The 24253-nt window shown below is 42.5% G+C and overlaps 1 long non-coding RNA gene and 1 pseudogene across 2 annotated transcripts; one reads left to right on the top strand and one right to left on the bottom strand.

Moving 5' to 3' along the window:
• Window positions 1-1983: 1983 nt before the first annotated feature.
• On the top strand, window positions 1984-19607 carry LOC116528675. Its single transcript, XR_004259142.1, has 3 exons — window positions 1984-1994; window positions 15048-15058; window positions 19530-19607. It is a non-coding gene; the product is annotated as an uncharacterized LOC116528675 (long non-coding RNA).
• LOC116528672 lies at window positions 17990-19603 on the bottom strand (annotated as a pseudogene). Its single transcript, XR_004259139.1, has 2 exons — window positions 18577-19603; window positions 17990-18512 (listed from the first exon to the last, which is right to left on the bottom strand). The product of XR_004259139.1 is annotated as a keratin, type II cytoskeletal 8-like (transcript).
• Window positions 19608-24253: the final 4646 nt, after the last annotated feature.

The following is a 24253-nucleotide window of genomic DNA, read 5'->3' as shown; positions in this document are numbered from 1 at the left end:
GAGATACAATTTATTTTTACCTTGGGGTGAAAAAGATGACCCTGACCCCAAGCATTACATTTTATTTTTCTACAAGATACTAACAATTTTGCATCTATGAGCAAATTCGTTTCTGCATTCCTAAGTATACTTATACATGCCTTCAAGTTTTCCTTTGACCTGATTTTTACGTATCGGTTTCTTCACTAATTAATAAGTTACATAAAGGCTTTGATGTATTACTTTTGTATTCGTGTGAGAGTCTTGATTTTACCTTTTTGAAAATTATACTTTAGCAGGACCAAGGCCTTGAGGACGGTCAACAGAATTGTCGGAGGAAAGCATGACCTTACAAAGGAGATGAGGCAAGAGCAGCCAGAAAAGTAGGGCAAGAAGCAGGAGTGTTTGGGCACAAATGTCAAGGTAGGTCAAGTGTTTTGAAAAATGAGACTGACCAACTAAATCCAAAATGCACTTAATTAATTTTCATCTTACCTGACCACACAACTGCAACAACAACAGCCCTCTGTGCTGCTCTGCACCACCAATTCCTCCTACAAGATAAGAGGCAACATTTTCTAAACTACTCAAAGCACAGGATGTCGTTACCTACCTCCTGGGACCAGGAGGCTCACTCGTCTGACATTTACATAACCAAGGTAGCCTACTCAAGCCTTCTTTGAGAAACAAGGAACATTTACTTCTAGGTGATTTTCTGTTCTCAACCTGATTGAAGCAAATGGTACTTAAAAAAAGGAAAAGAAAAACCCATTGAATTTAATCGAATTTAATGAAAAGTTGGTGTACCCCTTTTAATAGAGTATACATACCTTGCTACACTAACAACCTTAAGAGATTTTTTCACTGAATTAACATCCATGAAGACAATCAGTTGGCAAATTTGATCATTCCCTTCGTTTCTAGCTCACAGATGGGAAAACTGAAAAGAACTGTGCAGCTGTGTCTGAAAATATGTAAATTATTCAGCTCCCTCAAACTTGTTCTTGCTATTAAAGCGAGCTTAAATTTGGATAAGCCCAACTTACCCCTCTTTTTCCCATGTTCTGACCACCAGATAGATTGCATATATCATAGCGATCACCTTCTCCTGTGATTTTCCAACTTTTATAACCTGTAGAAAGCAGGAGCAGAATGTGGAAAAAAGAATCATTAAAATCTGGCAAAAATTTTTTAAAAAACAAATCCTCTAGGTGTTCTCTAACCTTAAAATGCATAAGCCAGAGGATTATGCTTGAGATGCTCTTTTTTTTTTCTTCATTCCCATTTGTCCAGGCTAAAGTAAAATTCCCCAACCACTAACAGGCATCATTAATTTTAATTTGCTGAGCACCCAATGGATGAATCAGCCTCTTGAACTGGGTGCTCTACTGCACCACCTGCTATGATCTCGCCAGGTGTATCCACAAATGACACTTCAGCTAACAAGCCTGAAGTTTTTCTTCTCATCAGAAGGGCACTTTAAGAAATTACCCATTTGCCTAGAACTTTAGGTGAATGCAGTCACTTGTATCCCAGATGGTGCTACTTTTTAGCATTATAAATTCTAGAAGAACCTGACAGTACAAGAGCTCTCACCCCAGCATCTACCTTCTCACTTGCTTCCCAAAGGCAAGATGTCAAAGATGCCCTCGTGGTCATTTTCAAGCTTTAGAGCTTTTGGTACCTATCAGAGTATAACCACAGCCCAAATACAGATGCCATTTATGAGTGCATGCCAAAAATACCTTTCCTAAATTCCAACAGAAGCGATTCTTAAACTTGATGAAATATTAATGTAATTCTATAGAATAGCCACAAGATGGCAGGCTTTAACTTCCTAAAGGAGCCCCAAAGCTGCTTTTTTTTTTTTTTTTTTTTGTCTTTGCTGCCTGCAGGGTTGGGGGACACTGAAAAAACAAGCTGTGGGCAGAGGCGTCTCCTTGTTTATTAATATTACCAGGCACAGCTTGAGAATATCTCACATCACTTAGGGAGCTGATTTGTTTTGGCATTTGGTTGAAGAATTGTTCCCTAATCATTTGTCAGGTAAGATGCTTTTAAATTTTAGCTCTTGCCCTCACAGAAGACAATGTCTGCCTGAAAGATTCACGGCAGGGAGATGTGTATATGTGCAGAATACTCACTGCCAATGTGTTAACAACACAGCAATGTTGTTTTCCAGGGGTTTCAGAGAATAAAGAATTTACTCACTGACAAAATAAATGTTAATATGCATAACTGAAACATACATATACAAATCAGAGGGGAAATCCTATTAATAACAGCTCACAAATATTATTTCAAGTTCCATCTATGTTTATAATGTTCACTATCAATCCTGCTTTCTTTTTCTTACTTCTAATGACTCACCTACTAAGAGAGTCAACAAAATAAAGAAGCAAAAATTTGTATTTTAAGGTGTCCAGTTGTATCTTCAAAAAGCAGAAAACGAAATCTGTTGCAACTTGTTTAGAAAGAGAATTATGCACTTGTACCCATGGAGAATCTACCAGGTAGGGAGGGGACCAACTGAGGCTGGAAACAAATGAGAATAGGGACCCACACTGGGGATGGTGATTATACAAACAAATAATCTAGGATCTCTTGCACAAAATGAAGAAGTAATTTGGTTGCATTTGGATCAAGCAGATTTCAGAGCAATAAGAATCAGGTAAGGGCAACAGAGAGAGTTAATGGGGGCATTTTAGACTCACAATTAAAATATAATTTCCTAAGGACCTTGGAGATAACAATAGCTTTCAGAAGATCATTAGCACACAGACTTGGAGATTACTTCAGCCCATCATGTTCATAAAGACACACTCATGGGTCCCCACAAAAGCCAGTAATTAGATTCTACCATTCCCTGTCCCAAGCAGTCTTGCACAGTGACCGTTAACCTCGGCCCCAGAGGTGGGAGAAGTGATCCGAGAATGCTGTCTGCACAGGTCAGGGCTCATAAAGGCAGCAGCAATTAACCTCCCTCCAAGTGTGTGTCTGCCTGGGAGGGGTGGGGGAGTGCACTTGGCACATTAAAAAGCATTTATAAACAGTAAGTTAGAAGAGCTCAAATGAAGAAGAACCTCATAATGAGTGACGGTTATTAATGACCATTATTATCCTTGTCCTGACCCAAGAACTATTTCTTAGAATGTTTACTTAGTATGCAAACTCAAACATAAGAGGCTCTGAAACTCTGCTGTTAATCTGCTAGTTTTATAGAGTTAGGAAATAGCTCCATAAGTGAAGTTCCCTTCCTAAAAGTTAATATATATATATAAATGAAAATGTTAGAGCCCCATATTCCACCAGAAGAGAAACAGATCGATTTTCTGTGTGGTGAGTCCCATAATGGAGGACATTAGGGCAGGTTTAACATGAATAAGATATTGATTTCCTCTTGTTACTTGATTCAACTTTATTCCTTTTGGATTGCCAGAGGCCTCTTGTGACAACATAGGCTGTGGTCTGGAGGGCAATTGGGAGCTGTATTTTCTGGTCCTTTATTTATTCATTAAAGTTTTACGCTAACAATATCTCAGTGAAAAAGAGAGAATTCAGTGAAAGCCCACAAGTATGCCTGATCCTTTTTGGACTTAAAGAGAGTAAACAGGTTATTTTAGAGGCATTGAGAAAGGAACAGGCAGGCCATTCTTAGTATGGTTTATGTTATTTGTTGGGGGTTGGTTTATTTATTTTTTTTACTTGTTAAAATTTTATCATTTATAAACATAGTCCTGATAATATCTTATATACTACAAAACGATTTTTAGGAAAAAGGGAACATCTCCTCTAACATAGCTTCCTCTCTCTCCTAATCCATGTGTCCCCTGCTGGTAGCACCAATAACTTAGATATACATCCAGGATTCTCTGTCCTTTTGCATCCATACACACAGAGTTTTTATGAAAATAGAATTATGCCATTCATGCTGTTGTAGAACGCAACATGTCTTGGATCTTTCTACATCAGGATAGAGAGTGTCCTCACACTTTTTAACAGCTGCATAGTATTCCACAATAAGGAAACTCTCTCACCTATGCAATCATTCTCCCACTGATGGATTTTCAAAATGTTTTCAGTTTCCAATTGCTATAGTGATGCCTTGGGGTTCATATACCTTGGCCTCACAGAGAGTCCCTGGACATGTGGGCAGCCAGAGAAGAGGCAGAGTGGTGGTGGAATGGGTCTGGGATGGCAAAAGTATGTCTTGGAACTACTACTTCCCTGCCCTGGCAGCCTGTGGCCCCAGAGACAGACTCAGTAGAACATCTGCAAAGTTTCCCCACTCCTGCCTAACCCCACCCCATGGCCACATCACTCGAGACAAGACAGGTGCAGGTGAGGCTGAGAATCAGCTGGAAAACCTGGGGAAGCCTCATATGTAAGATGAGAGTGTTGATGCTGAGTAAATTGATTGGACCCGGTGACATGAAGCCATGGAAAGTGCAAGGAGTGGACACTTCAGCAATAGACACAGAGTGTTTAGAGCCAGCACAGCAAAAAGAAACAGACACATAGCAGCAGAATCCACAAAGTAAAGACAGCTCTGCCTAGGACCACAGCCAGGAAGTGAGGACAGAAGGGAAGAGAAGAGGCAAGTCTGAATTGCCTGAGTATTCTAAAGAGATTGAATTCAACAGAAGACTCTCAAATCTGCTTTGAATTGGCAAGGTCAAGCTTAAGACCATCAGTGAAAAAGAATTAAGCATTGCATTAGCTTTCTAGGGCCACCATAACAAAGTACCACAAACTGGGCAGCTAGAGCCACAGAAATATATCACCTCAGAGTTCTATAAACTAGAATTTGGAGATCAAGGTGCCAACAGGGTTGGTTCTTTCTGAGTGCAGGGAAGGACTGATTCTCTTCTATGCCTGGCCTCCAGCTTCTTGTGGTTCAGTGGCAGTCTTTGGCATTCCTTAGATTCTAGAAGCATCACTTTCATCCCTGCCTTCATCTCCAACATGAAGTTCTCCCTGTGTGCATGTCTGTGTTCATTTCCTCTTCTTATAAGGACACCTTCATATTGAATTAGGACACACCGTAATGTTCTCATTTTAACTTGATTGCCTCTGTCAAGACCCTATCTCCAAATAAGTACCTCTGGGTACTAGAGGTTAAGATTTCCACCTATCTTTTGTGGGGGAGCACAATTCAACCCATAATAAGTGTCAAATTTGGGGAAAAGAAATAAAGTTCTACTTTTACATAACTGAATTATGTAGACTAGAATGTGTACCCCAAAAACTATTTTGCTTGCATCATAGGAAAACTAATAAAGAGTTCTGCCCTTGAAGATGCTTGAACTATAGCCTGAAAATAAATGTGTTTCCATATAACATTGTCTCTAAATTTAGCAGAATTTCCAAATAATCCCTTGAATTTCACTGCCTTAGCTATGCAGAAATAAGACCCTCAAGGCTCCAGGAGAGATTCCACCGGCCACCAAGTCAAACAGAGAAGAGGCCCTGGGGAGGCGGCAGGATAAGTTACCAGGTGGTGAGTGCTTCAATTCAAAGGTATCAGAGGAGACATCTAGGACCAGCCAAGGCGGCTTCTTGGGGTGCCTGGGCAGAGCATAGATTCCCGAGAGCAGGGGGCAGGGCAGGAGCCAGGAAGCTCAGCTGATCAATCTTTTTGAGAGGCAGCCTTCCCAGGACCCAATACCTATTCATGATTTACTTTCCTGTTCATCCCAGAAAGAGCTAGACAGTGACCTCAAGGCATGGTCTCCAAGTGCCAACCCCAAGGGTCAATTCAGGTCTCCACAATAGCACTTTGAATGGCCAAGTAGAAAGCAGGCAAAGTTCATGCCACACTCAGAGAGAGAAACTTGTCAGAGCCAATTTGCTTTCAACTAGTAAATATCTGAAATGAGGTCAGCAACTCACTAGCAGGAGGCATTTTGTGAAGCTTACGAAGGACTGCAGTACCTGCCATTCTCTCTTGATAGTTTCAATAAGATTCCTCCACTGACAGAGATGGTTATGGAGCTCTGTTCAAGGCTGTTGTTGTCTTTGTATGTGTCAGAAGCCAACAGGTCCTTGGAGGGTGGGTTTCTCAGTACCACCAGTAGATCAACAGTTGGAGATTACTGTAGTACATTTCTTTTTTTTTTTTTCTTTTTAATTTTACTTTAAGTTCTGGGATACATGTGCAGAACATACAGGTTTGTTACATAGGTATACTTGTGCCATGGCAGTTTGCTGCACCTATCAACCTGTTATCTAGGTTTTAAGCCCCGCATGCATTAGGTATTTGTCCTAATGTTCTCCTTCCTCTTGTCTCCTAACCCCCAATAGGCCCCAGCATGTGTCATTCCCCTCCCTGTGTCCATGTGTTCTCATTGTTAAACTCCCACTTATGAGTGAAAGCATGTATTGTTTGGTTTTCTGTTCCTGTGTTAGTTTACTGCAGTACATTTCTACCTGAGCAGAGCTCAGAAAACGTCTTGTGTCAAAATTAACAAAAATCACAGAGAAGCCACAGGGAGCTGGTGAGTATCTCACATCTAACTGCTAGAGTTTTACTTCATAAAGCAAAAATTGCATATCATGTGCACTTATCTAGCAGACTGCTTGACTGATAGAATGTGGTAAATAAACACCCTGGCTCTCTCACTCTCACTAGGATGGCTTTAGGCATTTTTTTCTATACTGGCATAGAGTTTCCCAGTGGCAGAAGCTCTGGTTGCCCAAGTGGTGACCCGCTTGATAACACCCTTTCCTTTCTTGTCTTAGTTCCCCCTTCTTCTACTGGTGTTTCCTGGCATCACTTCCCAGTGATGAACTACTGGCACCCAGATCCTTGTCTCAGGGAGTAGCCAACCTGGGACAACCATTTGCTGTTTCACAAAGGTATAGACCACAGTCTGAACATGGATTTGCAAAGAAACTGACACGTTGCTCAGCACTGTGCAGGCTGGAGAACACAAAGTGAGCAGAAGACAACCGCGAGACAGGCAGCGAGTGAGGACTGTGGATGAAGGTGGGGAGATAAGTAGGTTTCACTGAGAAAGAGAGGGTGGGTGTAGAGGAGCTATTTTCTCCCCCTGTTCCTGCATCAGACCTTAAAATAAGAACATGTGCCCTCTTGGTATACTGGGGAGAAAGTCCTCCCACTCTCCCCCCATCATCTCCATTCCCTCCGTGTCCCATCTGCTGGTGCAGGGAAGTGTCCTGAACATGTGGCTAGCTCTCAATGGCTTTCTTTTGGACATGGTTTGCCTACAACCCTCAGGTGATTTCCTTCGCACTCCAGATTTTTTCATGCTGTAAAAATCTACCTTTCAGCTCTGTGGAATCTAGCTTCCCTGCCTGTGACGAGGTTATAAGTTCAATTCAGAGGGGGAAGATTGAAGTCCATATTGCCCTGGACTCTGAGCCACATTCCCCTGGGACTGGACTAAGATAGATACACATAGCCCTTTTGGACTCCTATGCCTAGTCCTCAACTGCTTCAGTATTCAGAGGGCAGATGGCATGATTAATCGACACTTTTAAACAACTGTCACCAAATATGCTACTTTCATGGTGGCACAGTGGGAAGAGGACTCTCTCCCTTGCTTTGTTGGCAGGAGTGTTTCACGGCTTCATTTTGCAGACGAAAGGTCTCATGGTCGACCCAGAAACAAACTGGCAGCAGCAGGTAGCAGGAATCATGCAGCCCAACTCTAGCTGCAAACATCTGGCTTCACTCTGATTTATTTAATGAAGATTAGTTCCCCTCATGTCTCCAAACCAGCTGCTCTAGAAAGCAGACCCATCTGAGTTGTAGCATGAGCAAGGGAATTACCTGTGCATTCTTAGCCAAGTCACTTCCCTTTTCAGGGCCAGAGAAAACCTGCCTCTTGTCTCTTGCCTTCTCCTTTCCCAGATCCACATTGCTATATCCCTATGAAGAAATGCCTTTTTCTCTGTCAGGCCTTTGACTTCCAATAGACTCTGTGCTGCAGCCAGACCACAAAGTATCTCACAACCCAAACTCATCTCCATTTGCATAGGTAATCCTAAACCTCTTCCAGCTTTAGGACTCTATGATACTGTGTGTCCAGAATTCCCTATGCATAGAACATCTTAACCCTTCAATTCCCCTGAGCCTGAGAGTCACTGCCCTCAACACCACCTGGAAGTTGTACAAGTGTAAATAGTCCCCTGAAAATCCACTGCCCCACCTCTGCATAGGCAAGACCATCAAGGCTCCAGGAAAGACCGCACTAGCCACCCAGTTCATCAAAGAAGACGCCCTGGGTGGCAGCAGGGTAATTTACCCATGTGGTGGGTCGTATACTGCAAATGACAGAGAACATGTGCTGCATCACTCAAGACTGGACAGAGAGGCAGAGGTAGACAGACAGACCAGATCTTCCCCCACCCAGGTAGACCCTGCTCCCTCTGGACTCATCAGAAACTCATTTCTATGACAAAGATTGGTAGTGGGAGAGAAAGAATGTTTGTCACAGTGAGATCATGTGGAACAACTATTTCTATGCCCCAGGCACTGGCCTATATAGCTCCAGTGGGATTGATCTGGGTTAACACCAAGGGAGTTTAGACAGTGGTGGGGAGTTTACTATAATGGGATTTGACCAGAGGATATTTTCTTCCTCTTGGGAACTTTTATTCTCCACAACTTGACATTCCAGGAGAGTTGCCAGGCTTCCCACTGGAGTGGAGCATGAGACAAGCCTCAACCCCAGTAGAAAAGTCAATATAACCGGAGCAATTCTGAGATAGGAGAAAAGAAACTAACCAATTTTCTGTTCTCTGTGAAATGGGCAAAATTCAGATTCAAAACATATGTTTTATCTCCAAGGTAAACATCTGAAATGTCGCTTAGGATCTCCAACCAAAATGCCCTTTGACAGTGTAGCAGAAGTCCCCTGGCCTGGGGTCTTTGCTTGAGCCACCCTTACAACCAGGTTAGACAATGAGGACTGGTACTAGTCTAAGAATACCTCAATGTAGTTATTTGTGTTCATATCTTACCTCTGTCCTAGCAGCAAAGATCCTGGATTGGGAGTTAAGAACCCTAGGTTTGGTCTTGGTTCAGCACTAAAAAGCTAGAAATCATGAGGAAATCTTTCACCTATTCTAAAACCCACTTCTCTGTTTCAGAAACTAAATGGATACACCAGGACATCTCTAAGGTTCCTTCCATCTCCTAAAACTATCTCTACTTTTATTCATTTTAAAGATACACAATGGTTTAATTGCTTGCATATGCCATATTCAGGAAAAAGGGTAAAAACGGCAGATAATGAAGAATAACATCTTTTTCAAGATACCACTAAAAAATAATTTATATTTCAAGACTTCCATTCTGTTCTTCTTGGAAAGGCTGAAAGAAATTCTTTCTTTTTTCTGGTTGCCAGACAACCTTTCTATTGAGGCTTTCATTTCCCTCTTCAGAAAAGGACTAGAAAAACCTGGCTTTGGATACCTGGTTAGAAGCAAAAGCTGACTTTGGGTGTCCCTTCAGAAGAACATGAATTACAATTGTCCATCAGTAGTTTGACTGATACTGAAAGAATTTAAGGAGAACACTTCAAGATGGCTGATGAAACTAAAAATGGCTAACAGAGACTGGAGGCTAGAGGAAGCTATCAAAAGAATTGATAATTAAATTGTGCATTGTATTTAATAATTCTCTATTTTGCAAAGATGTCTTCCCAAATAGTGTTTCATCCTCATAATAGCCATTTGAGGAAAAAGGAACAGATAATCCTTTTTACCTGATGAGTGAATTACATCCAAAAGGATAAGAAACTTGTCTTCATTTTCAAATCTGAATAATGACAGAGGTTTAAACCTTTTGCAGGGAAAGAATTCAGTGACCTCTGAGGTATCTTCCAATTCAGAGATTCTCTGGAGCGCAGGTTTCCAGCCTCTCTAGCTTGGTGCGTGGCTTCTTGGTAAGCATCTACAGAAGACAAGGTTATTTTCATCAATCAGCGTCCCCTAGATCAGCAGCCCAACAAGGGCCAGTACAGAAAAAGATGGGAAGATACAGAGGCAGATTAGGAAAGTGTCACTCTAATCATAAAAGTCCAGGGTTACTTTTGTAGGTGGCCAGGAGAATTACATTTCCCTTGGCTCAAGCCCCTGCCCTGGGAGAATATTTTTTCCTGAGCAACCAGGGCACTCTGACTTAGTTAGGGCTCAGTGCAATGTTTTAGAAAGAAACAGAAAGAAACTCAACTGTTGGGACCCTTAAATTAGGATACAGCCAAACTCAGCAGAGTAAATTATTTGGGACCTAACACCATCTTGCTAGTTGTAGGACAAAAGACCACTTGTCATATTGTAACTTGTTTGTTTATATGTCTATGTTCGCATTACACTATAAATCCACCAAGGGCAAAAACTGATGAAACATTCAGGTAGACTTAAACTAGCAGGGAGAAAACACATCCACTTAAGCTGTAATCTTCCATGTCTGCTTTATTTGGCCAAGAATGCCAGAAGCAGCAGGGAAGCCACCTGGAGCTGAATCAAAGGAGCAATTCTCAGCACAGCTTTCCTTAGTGCCCAGAACACGCAGAGAAGCTGGACATTGTTTCCCAGGCCTAATCCTTTTGTACCCATATTTGATCACTATTTAAGAATATGTACATACGATCCATGCCTTTAATAGGAAATACTTCAAGCTAGCCATCATCCTTGTGGTTTTTGAGCCAAACCCAGTATGGGCATGCCACATTCAGAGAGGGAAGCGGGATAAGACAGAAGGGCAGAAAGTGGGCACTGCCTCCCTGTGCCCAGCAGGCTGAGAATTCCAATCTCCTGCCACTTCTTATTCCTGTTTTCCCAGTGTTTATACAATGTCTATTCCATGCTTTGCACTTTGCACCATGAGAAATGCACTTTTATATGTATTTTCAAAAGGACTACTCCAGTGGACTCTTAGCTGAGTTCCTGTCTCAACACAATGCAATACCTTTTTTGCTCCCTTCCACCAACCACTGTGGACTTATCAGTAAGAGATCTGCATGTTAGAGGACAGAAAATAAATCAAAGTAAAATTCATTTCTAGCTCAGTGAAGTGTCTAGGGGTCCAGTGGTGTTGGGCCTGCTGAGATATCCCTCCTGAGTGAAAGTAAGTTGTTGTATCTGGCCCCTCCTATAACCAAGAAAGAGGCACAAAGCCTACTAGACGTATTTGGATTCTGGAGGCAACAAATTCCTTCTTTGGGTGTGTTACTCTATCCCATTTATATAGTGATTAAAAAAAAAAACAAACCTGCTAGTTTTGAGTGGAGCCCAGGACAGGAAAAGACTGCAATAAGTCCAGGCTGCTATGCGAGCTATTCTGCCACTTCGGTCATATGACCCAACAGATCCAATAGTGCTGGAGGTGTCAGTGGCAGACAGGGATCCATCTGGAGCCTTTGGCGGGCCCTCATGGATGAATCACAATGGAAACCTTTAGGATTTTGGACCAAGGCCCTGCCATCATCCACAAATAACTACTCTCCTTTTGAGATAGCTCTTGGCCTGCTACTGGGCCTTAGGAGAAACAGAATGCTTGACTATGAGCCATCAAGCTACCATGTGACCTGAGCTGCCTATCATAAACTAGGTGTTAGCTGACCCACTAAGCCATAAAGTTGTGTGTGCACAGCAGCACTCTATTATCAAATGGAAATGGTATATATGTGATCAGGCCCAAACAGGTCCTGAAGGAACAAGTAAGTTATATGAAGAAGTGTTTCAAATGCCCATAATTCCTACTCCTGTTTTACTGCCTTCTCTCTTTCAGCCTGCACCTAGGACTTTGTGAGGAGTACCTAATGATCAGTTCACAGAAGAAGAGAAGATCAGGCCTGGTTTACAAATGGTACCACATGATATGCAGGCATAACCCAAAGGTGGACAGCTGTAGCACTACAGTTTCTTTCTGGGACATCCTTGAAGGACAGTAGTGAAGGGAATTCTTCCTGATGGGCAGAACTTTGGGCAGTGTGCCTGTTTGTGCACTTTGCTTGGAAGGGGACACAGAATAGCCAGATATATGATTATACATTGATTCATGGGCTGTAGCCAATGGTTTGGCTGGATGGTCAGGGACTTGGAAGGAACATGATTGGAAAGTTGGTGACAAAGAAATTTGGAGAAGAGGTATATAGACTTCTCTAAGGAGGCAAAAGATATGAAGATATTTGTGTCCCATGTGAATCCTCAACAAAGGGTGACCTCAGCAGAGAAGGATTCAAATAATCAATTAGACAGAATAACCCATTCTGTGGACACCAGTGAGACTCTTTCTCAACCACCGCATCATCACGCAATGGGCTCATGAACAAAGTGGCCATGGTGACAGGGATGGAGGCTATGCATGGAGTTAGCAACATGGACTCCCACTCACCAAAGTTGACCTTGCTACAGGCATCACTGTGTGCCTAATCTGCCAGTAGCAGAGACCAACATGGAGCCACACATATGGCACCATTTTCCAGGGTGATCAGCAAACTAACCTGGAGGCAGGTTGATTACACTGGACTGCTTCCATCATGGAAGGGGCAAAATTTTGTCCTTAGTAGTATAGACACTTTGAATATGGATTTGCCTTCCCTGCACACAATGCTTATGCCAAAACTCCTACCTGTGGACTTAAGGAATGCCTTAGCCACCATTATGGTATTACTCACAGCATTGCTCCTGACCAAGGAACTCATTTCACAGCCAGAGAAGTGTGATGGATTATTCTCATGGAATTCACTGATCTTATTGTGTTCCTCATCATCCTGAAGCAGCTGGCTTGATAGAATGGTGGAATGAATGGCCTTTTGAAGTTGCAGTTACAGCATCAGCTAGGTGAAAATACTTTACATAGCTGGAGCAAGGTTTTCCAGAAGGCTGTATATGCCCTGAACCAGCACGCAATATATGGTACTGTTTCTCCCCTAGCCAGGAATCAAAGGGTGAAAATAAGAGTACCTTTATTACCCCTAGTAATCCACAAAAAAATTTTGCTTTTTGTTCCTACAACATCATGTTCTGTTAGCCTAGAGGTCTTAGTTCTGGAGAGAAGAATGCTCCTACCAGGAGATATAACAATGATTCCATCAAACTGGAAGTTAAGGCTGCTGCCTAGTCACTTTAGATTCCTCATGCCTCTGGGTCAACAAATTAAGAAAGGAGTTATGGTGTTGATTGGTACAATTTACCTGGACTACTAAGAGGAAATGGGACTACTACCTCACAGTGGAGGTGAGGAAGAATGTATTAGTCCATTTCCACACTGCTAAAAAAACTACTTGAGACTTGGTAATTTATGAAAAGAGGTTTAATTGACTCACAGTTCTGCAGGCTTAACAGGAAAGAATGACTGGAAGGCCTCAGGAAACTTACAATCATGGTGGAAAGCAAAGGGGAAGCAAGCACCTTCTTCATGGTGGCAGGAGAGACAGAGAACAAGGGGGGAAGTGCCACACATTTTTAAATCATAAGATCTTTTGGAAACTCACTTATTATCATGAGAACAGCATGGGGGAAATCTGCCTCCATGATCCAATCACCTCCCACCAGGACCCTCCCTCAACATTGGGAATTATAATTTAACATGAGATTTGGATGGGGACACAGCCAAACCATATCAAAGAGTATGTCTGAAATAAAGGAGACCGCTTAGTATTACCATACACTGTGATTAAGTAATTGGGAATCTCCAACAACCCAATCCAGGCAGGACTCTGAATGGCCCAGACCCTTCAGCAAGAAACATTTGGGTCACCCAACCAGGTTAAGAACCATGACTAGCTGAAGTGCTTGGTGAAAGCAAAGGGAATGCAGAATGGATAGCATAAGATGGCAGTTATAAATACCAGCTATCACCACCTGCCCAGTTACAGAAATGGGAACCATAATTATCATATTTCCTCCCCACTTGTTAAGAATACATTTGTGTATATATACACATATATTAAGCAAATATCTTTGTTTTCCTTCCTCTCTTGTTCCTTTATCATGTAACTTCAGGCTTATTGACTTTATACCAGTATTTAAGTACTGCTCAATTTTTATGTAACAAAATAATTGTATTATTGTTCATCATGGTATCTAAGTTATAGGATACCAGGAGAAGAGTAAACATCACTCAAGAACTTTACCTTCTCTTCTGGAGATGCTATTAGTGTGTTCCTCATTGCGCAAAGGATAGTTGTATCATTTTAGGTGGAATTATGATCTTGTTATTGTCTTTGACTGGAAATTATAATTTAACAAGATGCATATAGATGCCAAGTTGACAAGGGCATACTATATTTAACCATCATTAATTTGAGATGTCAACCTGACCAGATTGAGGGATGCTTTCATGGCTGGTGAAGCACTGTTTCTAGATGTGTCTGTGAAAGTGTTTCTAGTGAACTGAAAGAGGAAGATCTGCCCTCGATATGGGCAGGCACAATCCAATTGGCTGGGGACCCAGCTAGAACAAAATAAGAAGAGAACTGGCTTTCTCTACTCTTTCTCTTCCTTAGGAAGCAGGATGCTTTTTCTCTTGCTGCCTTTGGACATCCAACTCCAGCTTCTTCAGCTGTTGGACTCTGGAACTTACAGCAGTGGCCTCTGGGGGCTCTCGGGCCTGACTAGGGGATGTACTCTTGGCTTCCCTGGTTCAGGGGCTTCAGACTTGGACTGAGACATGCTACCAGCTTCTCTAGTTCTCCAGTTTGCAGTTGGCCTATCTGCCTTTATGATTGTGTGAGCTAACTCCCCCTAATAAATCCTCTCCCATATATCCTATTGGTTCTGTCTTTCTGGAGAACCCTGACTAATATACATCTCAATACATTTTTTGTTCCTATCCAAACTATGCAAATCTGAGCTCTCAAGACATTAAGTAACTTGAATGCTGACCCAGCAAGATAATGCCATAACCCAGGTCTTCAAGCATTAATTCAATTGCCTTCTCTATCATACCACACAATCCTTCTCTTTCTAAAAAAACCCACAGTGCTTCACTGTGGCTTAGCACATCAAATTTAGATGTTTCTGTTCAGTCTTTTCATCCTCCTGTCTCTCCATCATGTTTAGCATTGACTAAAGGTTCTCTGTTCATCAAGCACACCTGATGGTCATCTCTTCATTCCTTTCTTTTTATGTCGCAGCATATAAATGTTCTCCTGCCTCCTTCTACATATTCATATCTCTTCTCCTTCCTTGGAAAATCAAGTCAGTCCTCACCTCCTCCAGGAAGCCCACCCAAACCAGTACCACATCACTGGTCCCACTCTGGCCATTCTCTCCTCAATATTTCAGCAGTGTTTATATTCTCTTTGTGTAGTGCCAGGTTTACACTGACAGATGCATAGTGGGCACTGAATAAAGATTTGCTGAGTGATGTATAAATGAATAAGTAGATTCTGTGCATTCAGTCTTTGGACCTTCTCTCAAATGTGTCCTTTCTCCCTGTACTCACTGTCATGGCCCTGGATAAGAATCTTATCATTTCTCCCATGGACCATCAACACAGTATCCTATAAGCCTCCTCTCCCTTCCATGGTCCCTCCATTCAGATTCCACAGGGCCACCTGAGTGAACTTTCTGAAAGGAATCTGATCATGTCTTCTATTCTTCATGATTCTTCAGTACCTTATAGATAAAAGTCAAAACTCTTAGCATGACATTCAAGGCTCTTCACAATTGAGTCTCAAACAATTTTCTGTCTCCATTACTTTCCACTACTGATATATTCATGTTTGAATTAATTTTTGAAGCACAGGGTGTTTGCTTGCACTTGAGCCTTGTTAATGTTCCTCCTTTTGCCAGGGGCATCCTCCCATCTTCTCTACCTGATGAATTTTTTCTTCTGTTTTGGGGCCTTCTGCAAATATCATCACCACAACCTGGATGGCTACCCTGGCCAACCTCAGAGCTAGCCCTGCCCTCCCCCGGAATTGCCTTGGCTCTAGTCGGCCCACACTGAGCAGAGTGCATTGTAACTGCTAGTTGGTCAGTCTTGCTTCTCACTTTGCAAGCCTCCTGAAAGAAGGACAAAGTGTTCCTGTCTTTTACATCCACAGCCCCATTCAAGTACTTAGCTCCTAAGATGCCCTCAATGTTGCTGAATGTGTGAACAAAGCATCTTGTTCACACCATGTTAATTTGCATCCACTTGAGTCATGCTCTTTTAGAACAGGAAGAGATATTAGAAAATATCTTTCCTAGCTCACTCATTTGGAAAATGAAAAAGCTTTAACCTACAAGAATTTAAGTGACTTGGGAGGGGTAATGATGCCTGGTTATCTGATTCATACCATCTTTTGCTTTATCAACAACAGAAAGTCATGATTCAAAAGGATAGAGTAAGTACCTTAAGGGTTAAAAAAAAAGAGTCTCTTCCTATTTTTGCATTGTCCTATACTAGGGGCTGGATGCCCTCATTTGAATTCAACAAGTGTGGCTGACTGGATGACACTGACAGACCTGCTGCTTTGCATTGCAATTGTGCAGTTGCCTCTCGATATCATTTTGAAGTGCATTGTAGCGAGCCAATTCAGTTGGCTTGAAATTTAAAAAATTCCTGAGATCCCTTGATGTTCTCAAAACTTCTCTTAGGATTGTGTACCTGGAAAGAATTAAGTTAAATAATTATGGACACTGGCTTCTAATATCCAAGATCAAATTACAAAGCTCCTAACTTATGCAGTTAACCTAGACAAATATCAACATCTAGTGCTTCCATTCAGACTTTCGTCTCACAATATAATGCCAAGGATAATTTGTACTTCTTAGACAGGAAAAGTCAAAGACAGATGATAATAGTGATCATCATAGTAATAGCAGACTGACAGAGATGCAAAGGAACTGACACCATCAGTCAATGGGAAAATAGGACACTCAGATTCTTCTATTTTTAAATCTTCCACAACAATCTGACACACAAAAAAATGCTCCTTTTCGGCGGGGGCGGGGGGGGGGAAGAATGGATGAGCTCCTACTTTACTCTTTTGGCTTTGTAAGGTGACATGCCCTTTGAATTCATCACTCCTTCCTGTCTGATGCAACCATCAGTATCAATTCACATTCTTCTAAAACAGAAAGTATGCCTGAAAAGGTTCCAGAAATTTGGTTCAAGAAAGTACACAACAAAGATTTTCCAATCATTTGCCAAAGAAAGGGAAATGACCACTTTAGAGAGATTTAGTGGCTTTTAACAGTACATTCATGCACTAATATATGCACAGCCTGTAAGGGAGAAGGTTATCTTTATGCCGCTGCTAATACACTCCATTTCCACTCCTTTCTCCTGCTTACAGTTAAAACAGGCTTCAGTAGTCACATTACTGTCATTTTGTGCTATCTGAAAGTTAAATCATAATGAGCTTTGAGATTGTTAGTTGTTTCTCTCTTGTTTCTGCAGAAATGCAGGCTTCTTTTTCATTTTGGAGAATGTGAGCCTCCAGGTTTCTATGATTGCCTCTCACGCCTTCTCTCTTCTTTTATTCTCTTCTCTTCTTTGGCTCAAAAAGCAAACTCATTACCAAACCAAATGTATAAGCCTCCCACACAGAATCTGGGGGAAAAAGACATCCCATTTAATTCAGAAGTGCCATTTCAGAGGCTAGCGGTGGTCCACAACTTCACTGGCCTGTGGGACACATCAAGTGTAACCCAACTAAATACAGGATTCTCTTCAGGTATGGCTCTGTCATTGAACAACGTTACTGATATGGAAAAGCAGCTACTTCTAGGAGGGCCATGAAGTATCCCACTCACCGTTTATAATTTAAAAATTAAAATTAAGGTACTGATAATGATAATAACACTTTTTGTTTTCTTTTTTCCTCCAAGCTAGCTGAGATTTTATTTTGGACCAAAAAAAAAAAAAAAAAGCCAACTGAATTGTTTTGCAGCTGGAGGCATGGGCAAGGGGGGGTCCCCAGGCAGTAAACTCCCCGTGGTTGGGCTGAGGGCTAGGGCTGAGCGTTGGGTGGGTCTCCCGTTCCCTGTGCTCCCCTACACAGCAACCTCCCTCCCGGGCTCTGGGACAGCCTCAGGAAGGGAAGCCTGCGTGGGGCTGTTGCAGCTGTTCACTTGGGCAGGACGTCAGAGGACTCAGACACCAGCCGCCCATCACGGGTCTCAATCTTCTTCACAACCACAGCCTTGGTGGAGCTGGTGCGGCTGAAGGTGAAGCCCGTGCCAGAGCCAAAGCTGGAGCCCAGGCTATAGCTGAGGCCGGGGCTTGTGAGGCCCCCATAGGCAGAGCTCAGACCACCAGCATAGCCGCTGGTGGTCTTCGTGTGGATACTCATGTTCTGCATCCCGGACTCCAACCGGCTCTCCTTGCCCTCCAGTAGCTTGTGGTAGGTTGCGATCTCGATGTCCAGGGCCAGTTTGACGTTCATCAGCTCCTAGTAGTCACGCAGCTGCCGTGCCATGTCCTGCTTGGCCTAATGCAGGGCTTCCTCCAGCTGCTGCTGCTTGGCACGAGCATCCTTGAGTGCCTGCTCCCCACGATGCTCAGCATCTTAAATGGCGGCCTCCAGGGAAGCCCTCTGGCCTTTGAGGCCCTCTATCTCAACCTGTAGCATCTAAAATGGCGGCCTCCAGGGAAGCCCTCTGGCCTTTGAGGCCCTCTATCTCAACCTGTAGCCGGCTGATGTTCCGGTTCATCTCAGAGATCTCAGTCTTCGTAAGCCGCAGGTCATCCCCGTGCTTCCCAGCCAGCTTCTGCAGCTCCTCATACTTGATCTGGTATACGCTCTCTGCCTCAGCCCAGCTGCGACTGGCGATCTCCTCGTACTGTGCCTTGACCTCAGCGATGATGCTATCCATGTCCAGGGAGCGGCTGTTGTCCATGGACAGCACCACAGACGTGTCGGAGATCTGGGACTGCAGCTCCCGGATCTCCTCTTCATACAGCTGCCTGAGGAAGTTGATCTCGTCAGTCAGTCCTTCCAGGCGAGACTCCAGCTCTACCTTGTTCATGTAAGCTTCATCCACATCCTTCTTGATGGGGACAAATTCATTCTCCATCTCTGTACGCTTATTGATCTCTTCCTCATACTTGTTCTTGAAGTCTTCCACCAGCCCCTGCATGTTGCCAAGCTCTGCCTCCAGCTTCAGCTTCTCCTGGCCCAGTCTCCAGCTGCCACCTCAGGTTGTTGATGTAGCTCTCAAACATGTTGTCCATGTTGCTCCTAGCCGTTTGCTGCTGCTGCAGGAGGCTCCACTTGGTCTCCAGCATCTTGTTCTGCTGCTCCAGGAACCGCACCTTGTCGATGAAGGAAGCAAACTTGTTGTTGAGGGTCTTGATCTGCTCCTTCTCCTGGGTACGCACGCCCTGGATGTTGGGGTCCACATCCAGCTTAATGGAGTTCAGCAGGCTCTGGTTGATGGTGACGGCAGTGATGCCTCCCATGCCTATGCCACTGGCCCCAGCATAGCCTGCACCCAGGCCACTGCGGAAGCCAGTGCTGCTCACTCGGGAGAAGCTCGAGGAGCTCGAGCGGGCACTGGGCCCACTCGTGAAGGAGCGGCTGCTGAAGGCCCCGGGGCCAGAGGTGGACACCCTGTAGGACTTCTGGGTCACCCTGAAGGACATGGTGGAGGCAGGAGTGGAGGCAGGCGGGCTGAACCAGGGAGAGATTCCAGAAGGAGCGGAGAAGCTGCTGCTTGGACCATGATAATAACACTTACATAAGCAGGTAATCTGTGCCAGGCACTTGGCAAAGCACCTTACGTGTATTACCTTATTTAATCCTCACAATAACCACATGAAGTTGGTGCTATCATTCTTCTTATTTTACAGATGAGGAAAGTGAGGCTCAGAAAAGTTAGTAATCTGCCCAAGATCAGACAGCTAACAAGTGGCAGATGCAGACTAAATTTCAAATACTCCTGGTTCCATTTTCTGTTCTGTACTACCACCATGCTATGCTGCTTCAAATTAAAGAACAAACATCTTAATATTCCTCTTGCCAAAAGTATCATAGAATATATCTTGAAATGCAGAATTTTAAAACAGATGAAATAAGAATAAATATTAATTGAGGGCTTACTATGTGCCAAGATGCATAACTTATAGCAAAATTATAGATGGATATTATTACTCTTCATTATTCCAATGAGGAAACCATTTATGTGTTATAGCTTGCTCCAAATCACGGAGTTAGGAATTAAACTCAAAGAGCCTGACTCCTAAGTCATCTTAATATGCTTCCTCTTCATCTTCCTGCTGTAAACATGGAGAGAATGAGGCACAGAGAAGTGTAACATGTTATATAATACAATAACCTGATCTAATAATTTCCAAAGGTCAGCTTCTGAAAGCTCAGTCTAGGTCTTCTAAGTCTCAGTCATGTGCTTTTCTCGCTGTGGCTTCTCCACCTATGTTCTGTGTAAGTGAATTTTCCTTCCCACTCCCAGCCCCCAATCATCCAGGACACCTGAAATCATTTCTAGTTCCTCTGTACCACCCTAGAGCCAATTGTTTATTAGGTCCTATTGAGCCTACCACAAAACACTCCTGCATTTGTACCTTCTACCTATTGATAAAGTCCAAACTCCCTAATATGTTAGGGAGAATCTTACTTAAGGCTGTTCACAATCTTATCTCAACCTTCTTTGCTAGTCTCTCAACACCATCACAACCCACCCATCACACATCACCCAACACACACACACACACACACAGACACACACACACACACACACACACACAGTAAATTACACTGCTGTCATGGAGATTTTGCAAATATTGTTTTCTCTGCAGGCAACCCTCTTTTCTAAACTTTCTGTTTTGTAAACACCTATACAAAGTTTGAAGTCTTCATTTGCTTACGCAGGCAGAATTTGTTGCTGCTCCTTAGGACTCCCATGTTACTTTATAGTGTTATCCCATTGTATTGCCATTTCGTGTCAGACTATAAATTCTGGCAACAACTTTTTCTTAAATTTCTTTGTATTTCTATAACCTAACCTCATGCCTGCTTCATACTAAAGGTTCAACAACTAAAAGTTGAATTAAATTGAACTTCTCTTGCACAACCACTGACCCTATTGATCTAGTTCTTTCCTACTCAAAGTGGGAACCAATAGTGGACTCTATGTGACTACAATTTGGAAATTGCTTTAAATGAATCTCTCTCTGTTTAGTGATCATTTGCAATAACTGGGAATTTATCTTTCTTTCTCATCAAACTAATACAACTATCAATCTTCTAAAATATGGGACTTCACAGAAATGCAAAATTTTGCAATCAAGGTATTTCTTTAGGCTTGCCCAACACAGAACTACATTAATGTAAATTCTCTCCTCTCAGGATAAAACAAAATTTTATGGAAAATCAGAGTTAGATTGAAGAGGATAAAGCAAAAACTAAAAGCTCTTTTTCAACAATTACAATAGAAATATAAATACTTCAAGTTAAAAGTTTAAATTAGCCTTGGAATTTCAAGTAAATTAATACATACATAAAAAATATACAGAGCACATTTCCTTATCAGTTTCCAGACACTGAAGATGAATAGCAGAAAGAGTTGATAGTGTTTCACATTTAGAGCTGCTAAGGACCTAAAAACATTTTTTAATTAGTTTTTCTTCCCAATTCTGAGTGGTAGGACCATATGGCTACCCATTTATTTTTAAAATGAAGAGAATAAGGCACAGAGGGTTAAATGATTTGCTGAAATTACCCAAACTACCATCTTCTGGTAGTAAAAATAGTAGTAATCATTTATACAGGACTTCCTGTATGTCAGACAAAATGCTATCCATTTATATGAATTATCTCAATTCATCCACATTTGCACCATGAGGTAGATGCTATCCTGTTTTCTCAATTATAACATCCTAATATTTTAACATTTTAACATCTCTAATATTGGTGAGTTTTACAATCAATGTCATTTAATTGGCAATATTTTTTTCTTCGTTAGTTGTACATAAAGTAATGGTGGCACTCCAGATTCAAGAAATACGATATAAACCACATTTTTTTCAGATGAGGAAAGTGCAGGTTGACAACGTAAACTACCTGTCCAAGGTCATACATTTGGTGAGTGTAAGAGCCCCAGGATTTGAACTCAGTCTTGGCCAGGTACAATGGCTCACAACTGTAATCCCAGCACTTTGGGAGGCAGAGGTGGACAGATCAGGGGTTCGAGACCAGCCTGGCCAACATGGTGAAACCCCGTCTCTACTAAAAATACAAAAATTAGCTGGGCATGGTGGTGGGTACCTATAATCCAAGCTACTTGGGAGGCTGAAGCAGCAGAATTGCTTGAACCTGGGAGGCAGAGGTTGCAGTGAGCTGAGATTATGCCACTGTACTCCAGCCTGGGCAACAGAGCAAGACTCCATTTAAAAAAAAAAGTCTCTTTAATTGTCAGGAGGAGTGATGAATGATGAATGAATGAAAAAAAGAGTTTCTCTTAACAGGTGGCCTTTGACATCTTTATAGATGTCAGTAATAGAAAGTGTCTGTGAGTAGGAGAGGCATATGGGCAGTGCTTGTTCCTCAGGCTTAGGTTGGGTAGCAACATCTTCCAGGAGGTGCCATAGAGTCACACCCTCATTTTCATCCCCTAATTCTGCATGTCCCTCTTGCAAAGGTAGCCAAGCAAGAATCCACCTTTGATTAGATCATCACCTTCTGTGAAGTCCTCCATTTCCTAACATAGAGCTAGACTTATCTCTAAACTGTGAAAACCCTTCTAACATCACAACGAAGTTCCCGTTATTGGTTGTTTTAGAAAATAAACTTGTCAAGGCTTAAACGTATGGCAATAACAAAATGGATATGTGTTTTTCTATTAACGGAGTCAGAATGCAGTTGTGTATACGAATTGGAATGTGTTAACCGCTAGGAGGGAGAAGCCGTTGATTCCTGTAGCACTGTGACTAATTAGGTTTTCTTTTGTGAAGGAATTAGTTTGTATTGATTCATTTATGTCTGATGTAACTCAGCAGTTCTCCCCCTGCCCGGGAAGCCTGCCCAGACTGGTAAGTGATAAGAAACTGGCAGAGCAGCTCAGCCAGCCCAGTGGGGCTATACAAACCTCTTGGCTGAATAAGTGTGCAGGGTTAGGGTGCCCATATCATCCTGGCTGGTCTCCGTTCCCTTATCAAACATAGGCCATCCATATGAACTATCTCTGCTGGCTGGATTTGAAAGCCTTAACATGAGAATTGCTCTGAAAAATCACTAGAAAGGGTTTAAATATGTGTATGGGAAGGTTATAGGCCAACTTCCAGTGGGGAGCTTCAGCCTATGGAAGATGAATTTGCTCTTTGGCCTCTGGCAGCCTGCAACACAAGTATCCTCAAGTACACATGTTACAGAGAGAGGCTCAGACACTGGCAGTCTTGGGCTATGAGTTATGGAAAGCCGATGTGTTCCTGGTTTAATAAACTAAACCAAACAGAGACTCATCCTATTCCTTACCTGGGAAAACCTCACTCTCCCTGTGCATGTGGCCCTTTGCTGTCATCTCCCCAGCGACAGAACTTGGCACTAGAATTAATGCATCAAAAAAGCCATGTAGACATATTATCCAAGGCAACTTTTAGCATGGATAGTGCTTTTCAGAGATTGCATTGGGAATTAGCAGGGCTGAATTTCAGATATGGTTTTGTAACTTATTAGCTGTATATCTGTGGTCAAGTGACTAAACTTCTCTGTACTTCCTTATTCATGACATCTCATATGTGAAGATAACACCAGTAAATTTATAATCTGTAGACTCCAGGCAAAGTCATTTTTCTCAGAGACGAATGGTTTTGCACTGAGTTCTCCACTCTCTTTTGCCCAGAAACATTTGTCTTCGATATACCTGAATATCGATATATGGATAGCAGTCTGAAGTTCTGCAGCCATGTGGTATTTATTTTTGTATAAGGCAGTCTCAAGGTGATTTAGTTATTGGTCCCAAGTTATTCATAAATAGTGGAGGGGAGATACTAGCTGAGGTCTATTCCAATCCCAGACTCACGCCTTTACCACCGCTCTATTCCCTGGGGGCTATGCATCTGGGAGGGAGAAATTGCTGAAACGGTGAATCCCCAGGAAAGGATAATGGAAGCCCTATGTAAACATGCCAGAGAATTTCTAGAAGAGCCAGGAGACTTCTGAAGAAACTACTAGCAACACAGGAAACATTAAGTTTTTGGTGCCAAAGCAGATGGTAGACTGGCAGCAGAACAGTGGCCTAGCAATGAAATGTCCAAAGAAGGCCAACCCAAGGTCAAAGTAACCAGGAGGGCAGAGCACAGGAAAAGCTGCCAGTCCAGGTTCAAGTGACCACAAATGAACAGTTTCAT

The sequence above is a fragment of the Sapajus apella genome, unplaced genomic scaffold, assembly GCF_009761245.1.
Source record: "Sapajus apella isolate SASKATOON/1434 unplaced genomic scaffold, GSC_monkey_1.0 scaffold59, whole genome shotgun sequence".
Classification (NCBI taxonomy): Eukaryota; Metazoa; Chordata; class Mammalia; order Primates; family Cebidae; genus Sapajus; species Sapajus apella.
This window is presented reverse-complemented; position numbering and strand designations above follow the sequence as displayed.